The 18,656-nt window shown below is 40.2% G+C and overlaps 1 long non-coding RNA gene across 14 annotated transcripts in view; it reads right to left on the bottom strand.

Annotated features, from left to right (window-relative positions):
• LOC138170438 (uncharacterized) overlaps positions 1-11,947 on the bottom strand; it is a 38,869-nt gene extending 26,922 nt beyond the window's left edge. For all 14 annotated transcript variants that reach the window (XR_011170620.1, XR_011170621.1, XR_011170611.1 and 11 more), the window contains exons 1-3: positions 11,853-11,947; positions 10,922-10,993; positions 10,170-10,359 (exon numbers count right to left, since the gene is read on the bottom strand). This is a non-coding gene — a long non-coding RNA (uncharacterized lncRNA). The remainder of the gene's footprint in view (positions 1-10,169; positions 10,360-10,921; positions 10,994-11,852) is intronic.
• Between the last annotated feature and the right edge of the window lie 6,709 nt (positions 11,948-18,656).

Below are 18,656 nucleotides of genomic sequence, written 5' to 3'. Positions count from 1 at the left end.
GGTTCTCATAAGGAAGCTCTGCAAGATTCCAAGACATAGGGCAATCAGCACACCATGTGGAGTAATAACAAGCATTTATACAGTACTTTAAGATTTGCAAAGTGCTTTCCAAAATTATCTAATTTTATCCTTATAACAACCTGAAAGATGGGTATTATAATTATACCCATTTTAAAGATGAGGAAACTGAGGCAGGCAGGAACTTTTAGACTTGCTCAGGGTCAAACTCTAGTTAGCCTTGGAAACTGAATTTGAACGCATCTTACTCCAAATCCAATGCTTTGTCCACAGCGCCATCTAGTAGCCAAATTGAGAATAGAAGCAAGTTGAGTACACCCATTTAAAGATTCTGTACTAGAAAAATTGTTCAAATACCTTTGAGCACATTTCTCCCTGTTTTATGATTTGATATCAATAATCAGAGGATCAAAAAAATAAAGTTATCTCTGTTAACATCTCCATATATTTTGTGTGATTCTGGTATATACTGAGAAACACTGATGGAGGAGGAACCTTAAGAGTCTTTACCAAATCAAATGCTTTTTAAAATATTAAACAAATAACCACGACACGATATTATGTTTTCTAGACTTTAGTTAATTATGTGACAAAAGGCATGATTTCCTATAGATTATCATTTGTAAAAATCTTATTCCTTTCTCATACCTTTAACAAGGATGTCCCCTATGAAAAGAAGGGAAAAAGAATATGCATTTATATAGTACCTACCATGTATCAAGCACTGGGCTAAGTGCTGGGGATACAAAAGGAGAAAAAAGACAGTTCCTGTCCTCAAGGACCTCATGATCTAATGTGGGAGAAAAAATGCAACCACACACACAAACAAAATTATATACAGGAATATTAAATCATTTGATCCTTACAACATCCCTAGGAGGTGGGTGCTCTTAACCCCATTTTACAGGTGAGGAAACTAAGGCAAGCAATGTGTTCAGGGCTACACACACAGCTAGTAAGTGTATGAGGCTTGAACTCAGCTTTTTCTGACTCCAGAACCAGTCACCTATTTACTGTGCCACCAAATGCCTCACAAAAATCTAGGAGACTACTCTCATAAAGATTTTAACTGTAAAAGTTGGTATTTCCATCAATAAAGTTTCCATAACTGCTTGACTTAAGAAACATCAATATGCATTCTACACCTTTCCACCCCACCCCTCAAGCCTTGGTGTTCTCTCCTCTTTCAAGTGACACTCCCAGCACAGGCTTCCTCTGGGTACTCTAGTCTGATTCCACTGTTCTTATCAACATTGATTTCACTAATGTCATTTCTATTTCCTCATGTAATACACTGAGATTTGTATAGAGTCCAAATATGTTGATTACACTGTTATTGATAGACAATATAATTTCTTTCTTTCTTTCTTTTTGCTTTTTGGAGGGGCAATTGGGGTTAAGTGACTTGCCCAAGGTCACAAGGCTAGTTTTTGTCTTAAGTGTCTGAGACTGGATTTGAACTCAGGTCCTCCTGACTCCAGGGCCGGTGCTCTATGCACTGTGCCACCTAGCCACCCCAACAATATAATTTCTAATAAAAAATCTGACCAGTCTTGTTTTTCATCCTTCCGGTTTCATCTTTAAAAACCTCCAGGATGATAGGGCTTAGATAAGTCTCTTACTAAAGTACTCTGAAAACTTGTTTTCCCTCCTATTCCCTAGTTCTCATCACTTTGTAAGGTGATATTGTTTAGAAAATTCCACTTTCTTCAATTCAATTAAACAAACAATGATTAAGATTCAAATACTGTGCTCGATGCTAGGAATATGGAAACAGTAGCAAAACAGTACCTGCCTTCAAGGAGCTTGAAATCTATCCTATCTAGAAGATTTTTATCATTTATAGTCTAAAAGTGCTGTTCTTGGCTGTCCTCTCTCCTCACATAACAAGGTTATAGGTCTCCTTACTGTGGCAATTGATTTATAAAAGCTAAAGAGCCTTAGGAAATTGTGACAGAATGTCAGTGTATGTTCTTTTATCGGCTGCCCATTTTTCATCATCAGTAGCTTTTAAAAATTTGATTTGCCTCAGCTGAATAGCATATTTTCTCATTTGTATTCTTCCTTTAATGATTTTGATCTTTACTGTAACTAGTTGATGGTGAGGTTACAAATAGACAGCTGATTCATGAATGACTCACAAAAAGGTAGCCAGTTGTTTCCTGTTTTTTTAAAATACAATCAATTTCACTGTTTGCGATCCTATTTGGAACTTGCCATGATCAGTACTGCCTCTTTTCTTGAAGAAAATATTCATGATTAATTAAGCATGAGACTTCTGTATCTACAAGTCCATGGACTCATATCTTACTCCTGAATCAATTTTTCCAACATATTTTTCATCAACCTCCCCTGTCCACCTTCATACTGAAGTGTGGGGACAGTCTTTAAATATTGAAATATACGATGATTTTTAAAAAATATTTTATTGATAACTTTTGTTTTTTATATCACTAATTTCTCTCAACTTCCTTCCCCCTCCCAGAGAGGCACTTCATATAATAAATATTTTTAAAAAGAGGAAGGAATTAAAAGTGCTATTTTAATTTAACTTAAAAATCTTCCTAGAATTTCTCTCTTCATTCTTTATAACAGAAATTAGTGCATAAGCTACCATTATCTTCATAGTGTTCTTTTTTGCAAATGTTTATCAGCAAGACCAGATGAACAAATGTCCTATTAAGTTTTGTTTTTTGTAGTCTCTGAATGCATGATAAAAACCGACTCTATATACTGCTTTATTTGTCCCTCCAAGGATAGATAACCTGTGAGCAATCTGTCCATTTAGCTGCATCTCTACAGTGAGCATATCAAGATTTTTATATCTTAATTCCTCCAGAAGCATATCTATATTGTTGGTCATGGGACAAGCATGCTACATATATAGCATCAATAGCTAAGTTCATGTTTACAGAAGGTGTAGTAGAGGCTGGAGGATTCTCAGTGTCCTTCTGCCCCCCTTTTCTCCTACTCTGTCACTACTACTGCAGAAACAGAAGAGGATCACAAAGAATGGGGGCCATTTTTTATTGGTTCTTTCTTTTATACATTGCCATCACCAAATGATCAGACTGCTGGTGATAAGCTTTTGTGTACCTCAGCCTGGTTCTCTGAAAGCAGACATGGTATTTGTGGCCAATACCACCTTCGAAGTGTTTTCAGCATGGCCAAATGTTCCAGAGATTCCCCACTGTCTTCTACAACTTAAAGTCACCTCTACACCATGGTCCTCTATGCTCTAAGGAGCATCAGGAAGCAATCAAGTCCACCTTGGTAACGCTCAAAATAAATTGCTATTTCTGTAATAAACATATAGTAAAAACATAAACAGATTGCACAGTGGGATAAGAGAAAAAATTCTTGATTTTTTTAAAGATAAAATGAGAACTTGGAAATGGATCTCAAATGTAAACTTTAAAGTTAGCAGTTTATTTCAGATGTGATTTTAATACAAAATAATTTACCATATAAAGTACTACTCATAATAAAAATCTGACAAGCGACTCCTACCTCAATTGTTTGATAACTAAACTACTGAGGAATATCCTAAAGAATTCTGTTTTCTCTTTCCTTTGTCTGAGGCCCTAAAAATCCTAAGACAGTTCAAAAAAAGGTTATAACTGAGGTACTCAATCAAAATCTTTCCAACCAAAGGTTTTATTCTAATAAATTAGGAAGCTCTCATGTAGAATCTGATATCTAAAACATACAGGGAATGACACATATGAAACCAAAAGCCATTGGTCAAAGGATATGAACAAACAGTTCTCAAAAGAAGAATTGCAAATTATTAACAACCATATAAATATTGTTCCATCACTTCATTCATGTAAGAAATTGGGTTCAGTCACTCCCTTAAGAAACAAAACTTTAACTGAAGTAAGTGAAGGAAGCCTTTATTTACACTCCTGAGCAGAAGCATGGCATCCCATAGGGATGCATACATACATACACACAGAAGCTAGAATGAGCTTTCTATGGATTACTCCCTCCTGGTCCCTCCCTTCAGAGCTGGGATTGGTCCCAGCTCTTCTGGGTTACAATCTTTCTAACCTACCCATTACAAGGAGCAATAGTTCCTTGACCTGTTCCCTCCTCCTAAACATGGGTCAAGATGTGTCCCATGTTCAGAAAACGGAGGGATAATCTATGCATAGGTGTGTAAGTTAATATGCATGAAGGCTATTAGGCATGTGTAGTAGTTAGGCCTCAGTGACCAGTCACATGAACCCTCCAGTTCGAGTCATGCCACAAGTTTCACTCTCTCTGAAGTCCTTGAGCTAGGATGCCCTGACCATCATTCTTGCAAGACAGAATGTGCTTATCTGCTAACACTGTATCCCTTAGCAAACTCCTTGTATGGCAATATCTGTGGAAGCAGGACTCCATATATCACAATTAGTGATCCGAAATCAAAACATCTCTGAGGTTTCATCTCACACCTAGCACATAGATAATGATAACAAAAGAGAGGAATAGTTGATATTACCGTGTTTCCCCGATAATAAGACACTGTCTTAATTTTTTTGGACAGAAAAACACCAGAGGGCTTATTTTCAGGGGAGGGCTTATTTTAATGAACATTGACAGCAATTTTAATAAACAGGTAAATGTGAACAAAAAAATGTACCTTTATTGAATAAGCAAATCACTGGGGAAGAACAGGATGACGCGCTCACTGCTGCAGCTCTGATTGGATGCAGCTTGGAGCGTGGTGTGCATTTCAGGGGGGGGGAACGGTGCATACAGAGGGTACCGTAATGTAGCGTGTAGCTCAGGGGATCACCTTCACTACAGTAGCAATCTCAATAGGGCTTATTTTCGGGGGAGGGCTTATTTTAGAGGAATCTTACACAGTAAGGGGAGGGCTTATTTTCGGGATAGGTCTTATTATCGGGGAAACACAGTAGTAGAGTTGTGGAAAGACGCACACACTACTAATACAATGTTTATGAACCTGAGAATCAGTCTAGCCATTGGCACAATACTAAGAAAGTGACTAAAATGTTCATACCCTTTGACCCAGAGATTTTATTGCTTTGTACTTCAAGAAAGTCAATAACAAAAGGAAAAGACTCCAGCGGTTGGTTGAAAAACATGATCAACTGTTGAGGGCCAATGTGAGGCAATCCAGTCATGGGTAGAGCCTGGACCAGGATTCCCCTGGACCCTGATCCCCATTTGGGCTAATTATGGCTCAGGGTGTTGGCTCACCATCTTTCCATGGCTAGCAAGGAAACAGGGCGTGATTACCAAGAAGTGACCCCCAAAGATTGCACAGCCACCAGTAATTAAGTACAAGCTGGTTAATCATTTTTTCCACGAGAAAAACCAGATGCAGGGGGTAGCTAGGTTGCACAGTGAGTAAAGCACCAGCCCTGGAGTCAGGAGGACCCAAGTTAAAATTCAGCTCCAAAAACACTTAACACAAAAACTAGCCGTGTGACTTTGGGCAAGTCACTTAACCCCAATTGCCCTACCTTCCTCCCTCAAAAAAAAGCTCCCACCCCCCAAAAAAAAGGAAAAAAGAAAAACTGATTGCAACATCCTTTGTTATAAAAACTCTTGCCCCAGAATAAATAAATGGACTACCCTGATAGTTCCCGCCTGGCTCAAGTCGTATTTTATTGCCACACCCCCTCGTTCAGGTCCTGAGCCCCTTAGGTTCAGGCATCAATTAACCATTCTTTATAGAGTAGGTAAGAGTTAAATACCTTTGTAGGGTGCTGAGTATGTTTTTAGCAGTTACAGACAGGCTCCTTTCTCATATATATTGTGGAGGTCCTTAGGTCCCTCTCATTTCTTTCCTTCTTCCACTGATCTCATAGCAATCCACCCTGGCCTTTCTCTTCCCCTCCTTAACCCCTTTATTATTAACTGTGCAGCAATTCCTAAACCTTTCCTCTCCAATTCCACCTAAGAATCACTAGAGTTAATTCAACAGAAGAGAAAAAATTTTTATATTAACCCTCCCAAATACCAGATTTACTTTTTTGAAAGTAAAACAAATAAAAAATTAAACATAGTAAGAAACAAAAACTTATAAACAAAATAAGAATTACAAATGAGCATCACATTGACCCCTTACCATAAAAAAACCAGTATAATTTACCAATGTATAGTCCTTGACTAAAATAATGACAAATCGGGGCGGCCAGGTAGCACAGCGAGTGAGAGCACCGGCTCCAGTGTTGAGAGGACCTGGAGATCAAATCCCGGGCTCAGACACTTAGCACCCACCCAGAAACACCTGGCCGTGTAACCTTGAGCAAGTTACTTAACCCCAATTGCTTAGGGGCGGCCAGGTGGCTCAGTGAGTAAGAGCACCGGCTCCAGTGTCGGGATGACCTGGATCAAATCTGGGCTCAGATACTCAGCACCACACCCAGAAATAACTGGCCGTGTAACCTTGAGCAAGTTACTTAACCCCGATTGCTTATCAAAAAAAAAAAATAATGACAAATCTCCTCCATGAGACTGTGAGCTCTTGGAGAGAAGAGACCATCTTATGCTCCTCTTGTATCATCAATGCTTTGGCACAGTGCCTGGCACATTAAATAGGTGCTTAATAAATGCTTATTGACTAAGTGACAAATCTACCTATAATTCAGTTAGAAGGATGCTGATGTCTACCATGAAAAGACCCCAACACTAGTCTTGAAAGACAATCTTATCTTTTCCCTAATTTAACCATCACTGATTAAAAAACTATACAGACTTCCCATTGTGAGAAGACCCCAATATCTCGTGAAATATATATATTAAAAATATAAATAAAATATAAAATATATAAAAATAAATGCAACTACCTTAATAGCAATTGGGGGAGGAAAAGCTGTGTTAGTCAAATTAAAAAAATTTCCATTTATTTCTTAAATTATTGCATCTCAATTTTTTGTAATGTTTATCAGGATCACAAAACTATTGTACAAGCTGAATCCTTGCTCTAAACCATATAAATAGATTAGAGATTAATAACCTTTCAAAAGGGGTATGCCAGTAACTGTTATTGTCATTGAGTCATTTCAGTTCTGTCTGACTCCTCATGACCCCATTGGGGTTTTCTTGGCAGATACTGGAGTGGTTTGCCATTTCCTTCTCCAGTTCATTTCATTAGATGAGAAAATTGAATATTTGTGATGGGATTTGATTTTCTTGTATTATCAATGGGCATGGGAAGAGCAGGGGGTGTGATAGTAATGGCAATTAAAGATTCCCCTGTATTGGCTTGGTTTTCAAATTGATTGTATTAAAACCCAGAGTTTGTTAATCCCACCTGTGGGATGGGCTTGTTGATGTGAAAAGAAAGTCCTGAAGTGGGAGGAGCTGGTGATGTAGATTTGGAGAGACAGGAGAGAGGCGGAAGATCTTTTTGGAAGCAGCACCTCGTGGAGAGAGAGAGACTAAGAGAATTGCTGGTGGCCGATTTGAATTGCCCTGGACTTTTGAGACCTGCCCCCTGAGCTGCCAAGGACTGAGGAGACATGGCTGTTTTGCTGGTACTTTGTCTGTCTGTTTTGATGTTGTTTTGCCAGACTTGTCCACTGGTGAAAGACAGTCCTTTTGTTGAAGAAGTCCTGGAACCTGGCTGTTCGCTAAGAAGCCCTGAGACTGTCCTGCAGACAGAGAGTGAATACTGTCCACTGGTGAGGGACAGTACTGTTGTTGCAGGGGTCTGGGAGCCTTTCTGTTGGTTCAGAAGCCCTGAAGAAGGATTTTCTTGTTGTATGTTTACAGAAATCCTGGGAGAGGACTTTGCTAATGTGTTCAGGGGTTCTAGGACTGTTCTACAGACAGAGGATAAATTCATGAAGGGACTGGCAATGTATCTTATGGCCTTGCTAAGCCTTGTCTCCCCAGGAACTAAGATTGCTGAGAACTTGCCTCGTGTCAAGATGAAGAAAAGACCTCCATTTGGGTATTAAGTGCTGTGTTTAAACTTGATGTAACTCTGGGGTAGATTGTGATCCAGGGGGTGGGGAACTTTTGACCTTATTGTGCTCTGTGATTGACAAATGAAGGTACTTTACCTATGTTTGGAAACTAATCTCCATTTGAGAAGAGGAGTTTTGTGGTGGACTTAATTAAGGTATAGCCTAGGGGTGGAGTAGTATTTAGAACAGGGACTTTGTAATTGATTGAATGATTGGAAGATCCTGGGGTGGGGTAGTCCTTGGAGATTATTTAATCACACTTAGTAAATGCTGTAATTTGGAATGATGTCATGTTTTGATCTTCTCTGTTCTTGGTTTGTCACTGAATAAAATAGAGAGCACCTATGCTGGTATTTTGAACCTGGGAAGATTGCCTTTGCTTGGCATTGCATTACAGGGGGAGGGAGAGAATTTGGAACTGAAAATAAAGTTGAATTTTAGAAAGTTTATAAAACAAAAAAGGAGGGCATGCCCAGGTTCTCACTACTTGCTGGGAGTGGGGATGTCAAAGATAATAGATGACTATAGAATGAAGAGAAGGGACTATTATTAGTATATAGAAGGAGGGTTTTATGGCAACTGTCTTTCCTGCTGCTGATTTCAGTCCATAATGACATACCCTTAGTTTGACAGATATTGCAAAACACTGATCTAGACAAATAGTAAGACATATAACATTGCCTTGTTTGATCTATTCATACCTCTCTGGTCTGGATCCCCTTTGGATAGACAAAATGAGATATATAAAGGGAAAAGCTGGGGAAACGAACAGAAGTTATCTTTGTATTAGAGCTAATATGAACTAATTTCTTCAACATTCACATTTTCATTTATCTTATCTCAGTCCATTCTGAAATATGAAGCTGTACTAAACACGTAACCACTGAAAAGTTTGGCCTATCTATACAAGATTATAGATTTAAAGGTGAAAGGAATCTGGGAGGCCATTAAGTTCAATCTTCCTACCTTTTACAGACAAGGAAATTGAGGTATAAAGAGGTTAAATGACTTGCTCAGGATAACAAAGCTAGCACATGTGTGAGGGGGGATTGGAACCAAAGTCTTCCTCACTTCAAGTCCAAAGATCTATCTTCTACAATACTTAGGCATCTACCAAGTAGATGAAACATGTCTATTGACAAGAGTACAGGGGTGGGGAACCTGTGACCTTGAGGCCACATGCGGCCCTCTAGGTCCTCAAGTGTGGTCCTTTGACTGAATCCAAACGTCATGGAACAAATCCTTTTTCAAATACTGTCCATAACAGATGGACAAATTCTGTCATTCATTTGGTATAGGTTCTCTTAATGTCAATGGAACACAGGAAGGTTCCCAACATGTTGGGTAGACCCTTGAATGAACAAAAGCATGTTTTTCACTTACACTCAGGAAATTCAGTCTCCTCTTGAGACAAAGAACTAAGTTAAAACTGAGCCTTTTAGCAGCTCACAGAACTCATGTTATACTGTATTGTACACAGAAGTATCTCTACCCTTAATAGTCAGTCATAGAAGTCTAGATTGTTACCTCATCCAAACCCCTGATTTTATAAATGAGGAAACCAAGGCCCAGAGATATTAAGTGTCTTACCGAAGGCCACATAGGTAGTGGGAGAGCCACTATTTGAAACCAAGTCGTCTGACACCAAATCTAGGACTCTTTTCACTGTGCCACACTGCCTCCCAGCTCAGCCCACTAACATTGTTCTTTCCAACCCCCTGCCCATTTCTCCAGAAAAAAACAAACACCCAACACAATTAAATATTAAAGCTGAAAAGAACCTCAATGATCAACTAATACAACTTCTCCCTTTTGTGGATGAGATCCACAGAGATCAAATGACCAGCCCAAGTTTATTCACCCTCATAGATATTACTAAACAAGAGGAATTCAAAGGATAGACTGGTTGTTGTATAGCAGGCCTGCACAACCTGTAGCCCATGGGCTGCTTATGGCAAGTCGAAGGATTTCAAGGGGCCCTCAAAAAATGTAGAGGAAAACATCCTTTGTATCTAGAAGAAATCCTTTGGTGGCCCAAGGGCAGCAGGTTGTGCAGGCCTGGTTTATAGAAATTCATAGGGAAATTTTATTAAGTGATGATTTGATTTCATATTTTCACCAAAAAAAAAGATCACCTACATTCAGCTAGATGGCTGGTATAACAATATTCCTTGATGCTTTCAGAAAAATAAGGATTTCATAAAAAAAAAAACTCACCTGTTTCCCTTTTCTTAGATTTAACTTTAGGTTCAACATCTACAAGTAGTGTATCCAGAGGTAAACTATATGGTAAAATTAAGTATTGAATATTATTTCCTCAAATACTCAGTGTTTCCAATTGTACAGGCTCTGTGTTTTTTAAGGTCACTTTAACAGCTTTAAGATGTTTTCATATTGACATCCACTCCTGGGAAAAACAAAACAGAAGCAAATGATCAGAACAAAGACCAACTCCGCTCCTTCTGGTTTTCTTACTTTAATGGATTTTGTTGTGTCTCATGCTGTATGTTTAAGACCATAAGTATGGTAAATCCAAAGTTTCTTTTAACCAGGAAATAATTTTTTGCTTAACTTTACTATTTCTGAGTGTGTTCTGATCCTGCTATGATGCCCTTAAATTATAACCTAAATGTTAAACTTTCCTGAATTGCAAAACCTACCTTCATAACGCAAAAGCATTTCCAGGAACAGATTAAATAAAACATGATTTGTCTATTTCTTTATATCTAAATTTTATTTTCTGTTTCAGTGACCTAAGTCAAATAGCCAACCAGTGGAATTATGCTTTGCTTTCTTCTTCCTGGCTATCTTTTGTCTATTTTATTACTAACCCCTAATGGAAAGACATGTGAAATGGAGCTGAAGTTCAGATGAACGAATTCTCCAATCTTTCAGCAGCTTTGGTGATGGATTTGACAGGCAGAGGCACATCCTGTCTAACCTAAGTCATCATGTTCACACCTCCATACCTGCCATTGTTCCATGCACCTGGGTTCCATTCTTTAATAGTTACTGTTTCATGACTCGATTTCATAAAAAACCTGAAAATTTAAATACATAAAATGTAATCAAAGCACCACTTCACCAGTGCAGCTGCCAATATGACAAGCAGGACCTATTATCCACTGCTGCAAAACAACGATTAAATTTTTCAATTGCATTGAGTGACCTGCCAAAACCACTATTTGTCATATGGGATGGATCTGGGAGGGGGAGGGACGCACGCTATACTATGTCAGAAAGAGAAAATTTCAGGGCTTTTCTAAAGTATGCCTGTGAAGCAACTGGCGTCAGAAACAGACAATGCTTTTTAAAAGTGGGGTTTATAAAACAACTAATGTCAGAAACAGGCACTATCAATAAAAGCTCTTTTTTTTAAGAGTGGCTCTTGCGGTGGCCAGGTGGCGCAGTAAGAACGCCGGCCCCGGCGTCAGGAGACCCGGCATCGGTTCTGGCCTCAGATACTCGGCAGCCAGACAAAAAATAACTGGCCGTGTCACCCTGACCAAGTTACTTAACCCCAACTGCTTTAAAAAAAAAAAAAAAAAGCGGCTCTTGCAACTGTCTGGATCAAAAGGGCACTTGGCAGCGCTTTACGCTTCCACCTCGCTCTCCCGCGGACTCGAGCGCTCGGAGGCTGCTGGGGCCGCGCCTCCACCGCCCCCGTGACCCCGGCGGAAGGGTCGGAGCCGAAGGAGCTGTGAGAAGGCCCTGAATCCGCGAGCGGCGCTCCACCGACTGGGGGCGGAGGGGCAAATCCAGAGCCGCGAGCGCGAGCGCGCGGCCGCCCGCCCGGCCGCTGATTGACAGCCCTCCGAGGCCGGGTTTTCTAAGCCGGACCTCTCTGTATGTCCCTAGTCCGGGGACCTCCATCTACTTCGCACTGCCACCAGGCTTCACCTCACTAGCTTCATCCCCGCGGCGGCGCAGTCGGCGCGAGAGGGCGAAAGTGAACGACGCGCCCCAACGGCCCGCCCACCAACCCGGTAGTAAATAGCGCGCGACCCCCGGGCCCAGCGGGAGCGCGCCGGTGGGGTTCCCGCCCCCGCCCCAACCGGCGGAGGCAACTCGCAACTCTTGGGCTGCGAATCCTCCAAGGGGTAGTTTCATTGAAAGTTTTTCTTTAATTGATAGATTTTATTTAGACGTACCTGAGCTTTCTCAGTCCAAACTACTATTCCCTTAACAGCACCCGGAGAAATCAGGAAGGCCGAGCAATTAGGGTAGAGCGCTTAGCCGCCCACGCACGGAGAGGTTAAATGATTTGCCCAGGGTCACACAGCACGTGTATCAGAGCCCGGAAGTCTCCCACTTTATGTCCTACGCCGTGAAATGGAATAATGAACGGTCTCCCGAGGCGCTGAGTCACTCAACACCTCACTTTACTGATGGGTGAGATAGGGATGAAAATAATTGCACCGGCTTCTCTGAACAAAGTGCTTTGCAAAACTGGAGAGTTACAGGTCAGCCGAAATACAGTACAGAGGCAGAAAAAATTCAGTGAGTCTACTTTCTACTGGGAGAGATGTTAGGTATGTACATACATGGGCATATACAAGATGCATACAGAGGAGATGGGAAGTAATCCTAAGAGTAAGGGGGTCTTGGGCGGCCAGGTGGCTCAGCGAGTAAGAGCGCCGGCTCCAGTGTCGGGATGACCTGGATCAAATCTGGGCTCAGACACTCAGCACCACACCCAGAAATAACTGGCCGTGTAACCTTGAGCAAGTCACTTAACCCCAATTGCTTAGGAGCGGCCAGGTGGCTCAGCGAGTAAGAGCACCGGCTCCAGTGTCAGAATGACCTGGATCAAATCCGGGCTCAGACACTCAGCACCCACCCAGAAATAACTGGCCGTGTAACCTTGGGCAAGTTACTTAACCCCGATCGCTTTAAAAAAAAAAAAGAGTAAGGGGGTCTTAACCTTTGTTGTCACAGATCTATGAAGTCAATCTGGTAAAAGACTGGGCCACCTTATCAGAATGTATATTTTATTTTTACTGCTTGTGAAAGTAATAAGGAAATTCAAAAGAGAATAGGATTGGAGGAGAAGGAGACGTGTCAAGTTTGAGATTATGGGACACCCAGTTTGAAATGTCCAGTAGGTAGTTATCGCTTCAGGACTGGAGCCTGTGAGAGACTTGAGGTGGGTATGTACATCTGAGAAACACCTGTATAGTAGTAATGATTGAACTAATAAGGTCACCAAGTGACAAAATATATCAAGAAAATAGAAGACCCAAGATGTAGCCTCGGGAGACTCTCAGTGGGTGTGACATGGATGAAGATCCAATAAAGGGAGAGAAGAGATTCATAAAAAACCCAGAGAGGGGAGTATCAAGGAGGAAAGGAACGTATCCAAAAGTTTTTTACGTGCTGTAGGGAGGTCAAGAAGGATGAGACTGGAGAACAGGCCAATAGTTGTAGAGTTTATGAGATTACTGGATACTCTTCAAAAGAATAGTTTTGATGGAATCCCAATCTAGCTGCCTCCGGTCCCAATTTTCTAACTCCCTCATAGGCCCCACTAAACAGCAGGCCCACTGCCCCTACGTAGCCACTCCCCCCCACTCAATATCCTAACTTCTTCATATATGCCTCACTGCTCACTAGAACAGGTGTGTTCACAGACTCATATTTACCACAGAAATAGCAGGTATATCCATGCACTCAACCACAAACACATCGATCTAGTCTCAGACAGGACCACAATACTCAACCAGTCAGAAAGTATCACTACCAGGATGCCCAAGCAGGATAGGCCCCCAAACAATAGAAGGAACTTTCCCTAATTGGGCACCTTCACAGTAATAACAAAAGCTGTCCTTGAGGTGAATTTATGATGTAGAGAGACTCGTTATAGATCATTATCATACCTACATACCCCCCAAAATGGATTTTTCCGTATGCATTGTGGGCAGTCACATGGGAATTTCCGCTGTGGCTGGAACCCCTCCCCCATTACCCTTGATAAGCCTCACCGGCCTTTTTAATATTAATAATTTCTGTTGTGTAGCTGCCTCTTTACCCTATAAAAATCCATCTTGCTTTTTCTGAAGTTCTTCTTGAAACTTAGCCCGATTCAAGAGAGGTGTCACTCTGCAATAAATGCCTATACTTAGAGTAGTGGTGGTTCGACTCTGAATTCTTTGAGACTGTTCCACCACAATACTTTATGAAACTGCAACAGTTTCAGTTGAATGATGTCAGAAGCCAGATTGCAGTGAGATTAGAAGAGCTGAGAGGGAGTAGAGACGCTAAATGTAGATGGTTTTTTTTTTTTTAAGTTTAGCTAAGGAGAGACACAGAATATTAACTGGAGGTGATAGTGGGATGGAGGGATTTTTAAGGATAAGGGAGACTTAGGTATGTTACAGGCAACAGGGAAGGAAATGGATCTGGAGAAACGAGATTTGAGAGAGGATCATAGTGGGTACAGTCTGAGGGGAAAGAAGAGAGGGAATGAGATCAAGAGTGCATGTTGAGACTGTGGCAAGAAGGCCTACCTCTTCATTAGACTGGAATGAAACAGAGTAAGAAGGTTATGAGATGAGGAAAAGACGAAGCAGCTGTTGGTGAATGTCCTCAGTATAACTAAAGCTCCTCAGTTGTGAAGGTGGGGGAGCAGAAATGTGGGGAGCTTTAGAAGTTTTGGAAGTCATTGTTGGAAATGGGATAATTAACTAAATAGTTTAACAGTTTTATATAACATATAATATGAAAGAAGTCATAAATAATTTAAAATATTAGATAACAAATATGAAGTAGACCCACTTAGCAGTTTCTTGACTTCTTCCAATACCAATTAGCAGCATATGGATGAGAATGGAGGCAGATGGTGGGAATAATACAAGGCTGGAGTTTTGCAAAGTATGCTTGGCAACAGGACAAGAGAATAAGGTATAATGGAGAATCATTTGGAATTTAACTGGTTCACTAAGGGATTGGAATGCAGGAATCAAGTGCAGCTAGAGCAGGGATGATATAAAATCAGGAGAGAAAGGACTGGAGTTAATGATGAAAATAAAGAATAGTTAAGGGTAGTAATGAACAGGGAGAGATGGAATGACAAAAGATGACTGGATAAAGGAATTTCAAGCTTTTAAATATGGAAGTATAACACTTGTGGAAGATGACAAGATGAAAGTTATGACTAACTTTCTATATAGTTGGAAGTGGAGGAAATTGAGTTGGCAAACTGAAAATTTACCATATTCCAAAGGGCACATCAATATGCATTTGTCAGGATCCATTTGCAAAGACCACCCCTCTCTTTTCACTATTAAGACACAACCTATTTTCCAGTGCTAAAACCCAACAAGCAAACTGTGCCCTGAGCTTGGCATAACAGTTCTGTGATTTTACCCTCTGGATGAACTGTGCCACAGCAAAATCCCAGCATTGTTTTACACCAGCACCAGGTGGTCCCTGAGCTTGCTCAAGCACCTGCATTCATGAAACTCTGCTGTGAATCAAACTTGTCTCATTGTTGCTGCTACCCCTCATTGTCAGGGCTATAGCTCACTGAAAAACCATTGCTCTATGTATTGAGATTTGCTCACACTATAGTGAGTCTCCTTCTAGAGAAGGCCCCAACACATGTATCTGGTTTCCCTCCTCCAACAGAATAATGAAAGAATTTTTTTGCTTATGACCACTGCTGTCCCTATATCTAAATTTTGTTTTTATGCCTTAGAGTTAACAGTAGTTGTGATAATCTGTGTGAGCTCTCTGGCATTTTTGTTGTTGCCAGGAGTTGCATAACTTCTCTGACTCTTTGGTCATTTATTTTCACAGTTGACACATTAAAATCCTCTAATATGAGGGCAGGATTTTGAATGGGAAGGAAGACTGAGCTAGGCATTGAACTCATTGTGAAAGGAGGGAAAATGTTCTGGGGGGTCAGTAGATAAAGGTTACCAGTTTTGGGACTAGGTGATAAATTTGAATAGTGTAGCAATGAGCAAGGACTGACTCCTGCTTGTACCAAAATTCAAGGTCTGAGAGGAAGTGCAGCTAGTTGTAGAAATAACTGCCAAGGATGCAGTGGTTACTCAGAGGTAACCAGGTTTCAGTGTCAGAAGACAGAAGGAATATGTAGAAGGAAGTTTGTTAATTATGAAGTTTGCTAATTATCTTTGGAGTAGATATTGGGGGAGGAGTATGTTTGGGATGTAGAGAAATAAAGGATCAGATATCAAGGGTTGGGGAAGGGAGTCAGTAATGTGAATTCAGTAATACTGAGCCTGGTAGAATAAAAGGGAATGGGAGTATGCTAACCACTATAGACTGAGTCTAGGCAGATGTAATAGTAGTGAACTTTAAAGATCCCTCTGTGTTGCTAAGCTGATAGGTACTTAGCACCTAGTTTCAAATTAAGCCTCTGTTAAAGAAATAAAGTATGATCCCGTTGCTGGCATAACAGGAAGGGGCTGAACAGGGAGAAGCTAATACCATATATAAGGAAGAACACAAGCTGGACAGTCAGAATTTCCTGGGGTAAGCATTGTCGAGGCAGGGCAGCTACTGCTGGACTGAAGACTGAACTGAGAATTGAAAAGAATTGAAAATAGGAATGAGAATTGAGAACTGAGACAGAATTTCTTGGAGCAAGCCACGTGGAGGCTGGAGAAAGTGATTTTGATTTTGAAAACAGAGCTTATGGTGCTGAGGACTTCTGAGGGCCAGCGAAGCTCCTGAGGACTTCCAAGGGCCAGTTGCAGCTGCCAAAGACTGAGGAAGCATTACTGTGGTGCCAGTACTTGGTCTGTTTTGTTGTTACTTTGTCAGATTCCATTGTTGACAGAGGCCTCCGAGCTTGTTGGGCCTAGGCTGATTTCACAGACAGAAAGTGAATTGAAGAGGATGCCAGTGTCTTTGTTAAGCTTTGTCTTCTTCCCAGGAACAGAAACTGCTGAAAGTCTGCCCTGAGTCAAGATGAAGACTTCTCTGTGGGTACTGAGTAGTGACTGATGAAAGTGTAATCTACTTGTGACCTAGGGGTGGATGGCTTTTGTACTTTCCACTACCCCTTAAGAGGGTACTGAGTAGTGACTGTTGAAGTTCTAACTTAATTGCACCTCATGGGTGGAGAACTTTGATTTTCCATACTTTGTGTCCCTTAAGGAGGCAGGCCTCCTTAAGGATGATTAAATGATTTGAGTTACTAAATGATTGTACTTTGTTGAAAATGATGTGGCCATTTTAGTGGTAAGTTATTGAGTTGTGACATGGTGAATGCTGTACATTGATTTTCTGTGAATGTTTTGCTCTGATTTGTTACTGAATAGAGTTCGCTATAACTATATAATCAGAACCTTGGAAGCTGTTCACAGTAGCAGTCCTCTGGAAAGCTGCTTGTGCATAGCTTTACAGCAAACTGGATTGGAAGAGGTACTCAAATAAAGGCATATGATTTGTCGATTCTGCTGAACCTCCTGGCAGGTGGTGTTGCTCTATACCTAGGGGGCCTCCACAAGCTTCTCATGACAGGCATGATCAAGAAGTGGTATGTTCTAGGGTGTCTAGGAGCAAGTAACAAGGAACCTCTAGAGAATAATGAGTAAGGGAGTGACAACGCCAGGGCTGAGCTTTAGAAAAATCATTTTGGTAACTATGTGGAAGATGGATTAGAATGGATCAGGCTAAGTGTTAAAAGTCCAAAAAGCAGTTCACAGTGCATGGATTATAATAACTTTTTAATCATCAGGTTCCATATTACCAACCTTTTCACACTCACACATATGTATATATGTATGTATGTATGTGTCTATGTATAAAACACTGCCCTCTAGTGGGACAACTCAATAATACTATTGTGGTTTACTTTAATACAGTATTTACTGTATTAAAATACAAATACTTATTTACTGTATTAAATATTCATTATTACACTACATTTATGCTATAGATTAAAATCCCATAAAGTATTCATTTAAATTTTGATAGAATTAATGGCCTATCACCCAACATAACTTATAAAGGACCCACTGTGTATATTTTTCATTGTATAGCCTGTGAATTCTGTCCCCTTGGCTAATTTTTCTGTTAAGAACCATGTGGTAAATCAGTGAAAAGCAAAAGACTCCTTTAAGTTAACATTACAAACTCTAAGTGTTAAGGCAAGCCTGTACAACCTGCAGCCCTTGGGCATAACAAAAGATTTGGGGCAGCCCACAAAAAATGTAGAGGATGTTTTCCTCTATGTTTTTGAAGGATGACTTTTCAAATGATAAGCTAATAGGAAAATATATAAACTTTCTAAAGTCAAATTACAGTCACCTTCATATTAGCTTACTTTCATATAACATTGGTTTTTTTTCCTTTTAAACATTGTTAATAAAGATTAAACAGGAAACTTTGTCTTAATTATTTGAAAAATAGTCTCTGAATTTTTATACACAGTGGCTACTTGGATTGCTTCAAGTCACTTCTGAACACATTTAAGGAACATGCTAATTGTGGCATAATAAATTATTAACTTATTAAAATCCATTTTTAAAAATAAAATTGAGTGTATAATTCTGTACTTTTACATCACCAAATTTTAGTACCTTCTCTAGGGAACTCTTTTTAAAAAGTAAAAAACCAAAAAAACCCACCATGCTCTTGGCTAACTGAATTAATTCTTAGATTTAGAAAAGTGTTATAGATGATGTCTTCTTTTATAGGGAAATAATAATTTAATATAGATGCAATAAAAGC

This window comes from Petaurus breviceps, unplaced genomic scaffold (assembly GCF_028583685.1).
Source record: "Petaurus breviceps papuanus isolate PSGF00001 unplaced genomic scaffold, PetGlider_PUasm1.0 38, whole genome shotgun sequence".
NCBI lineage: Eukaryota > Metazoa > Chordata > Mammalia > Diprotodontia > Petauridae > Petaurus > Petaurus breviceps.
This window is presented reverse-complemented; position numbering and strand designations above follow the sequence as displayed.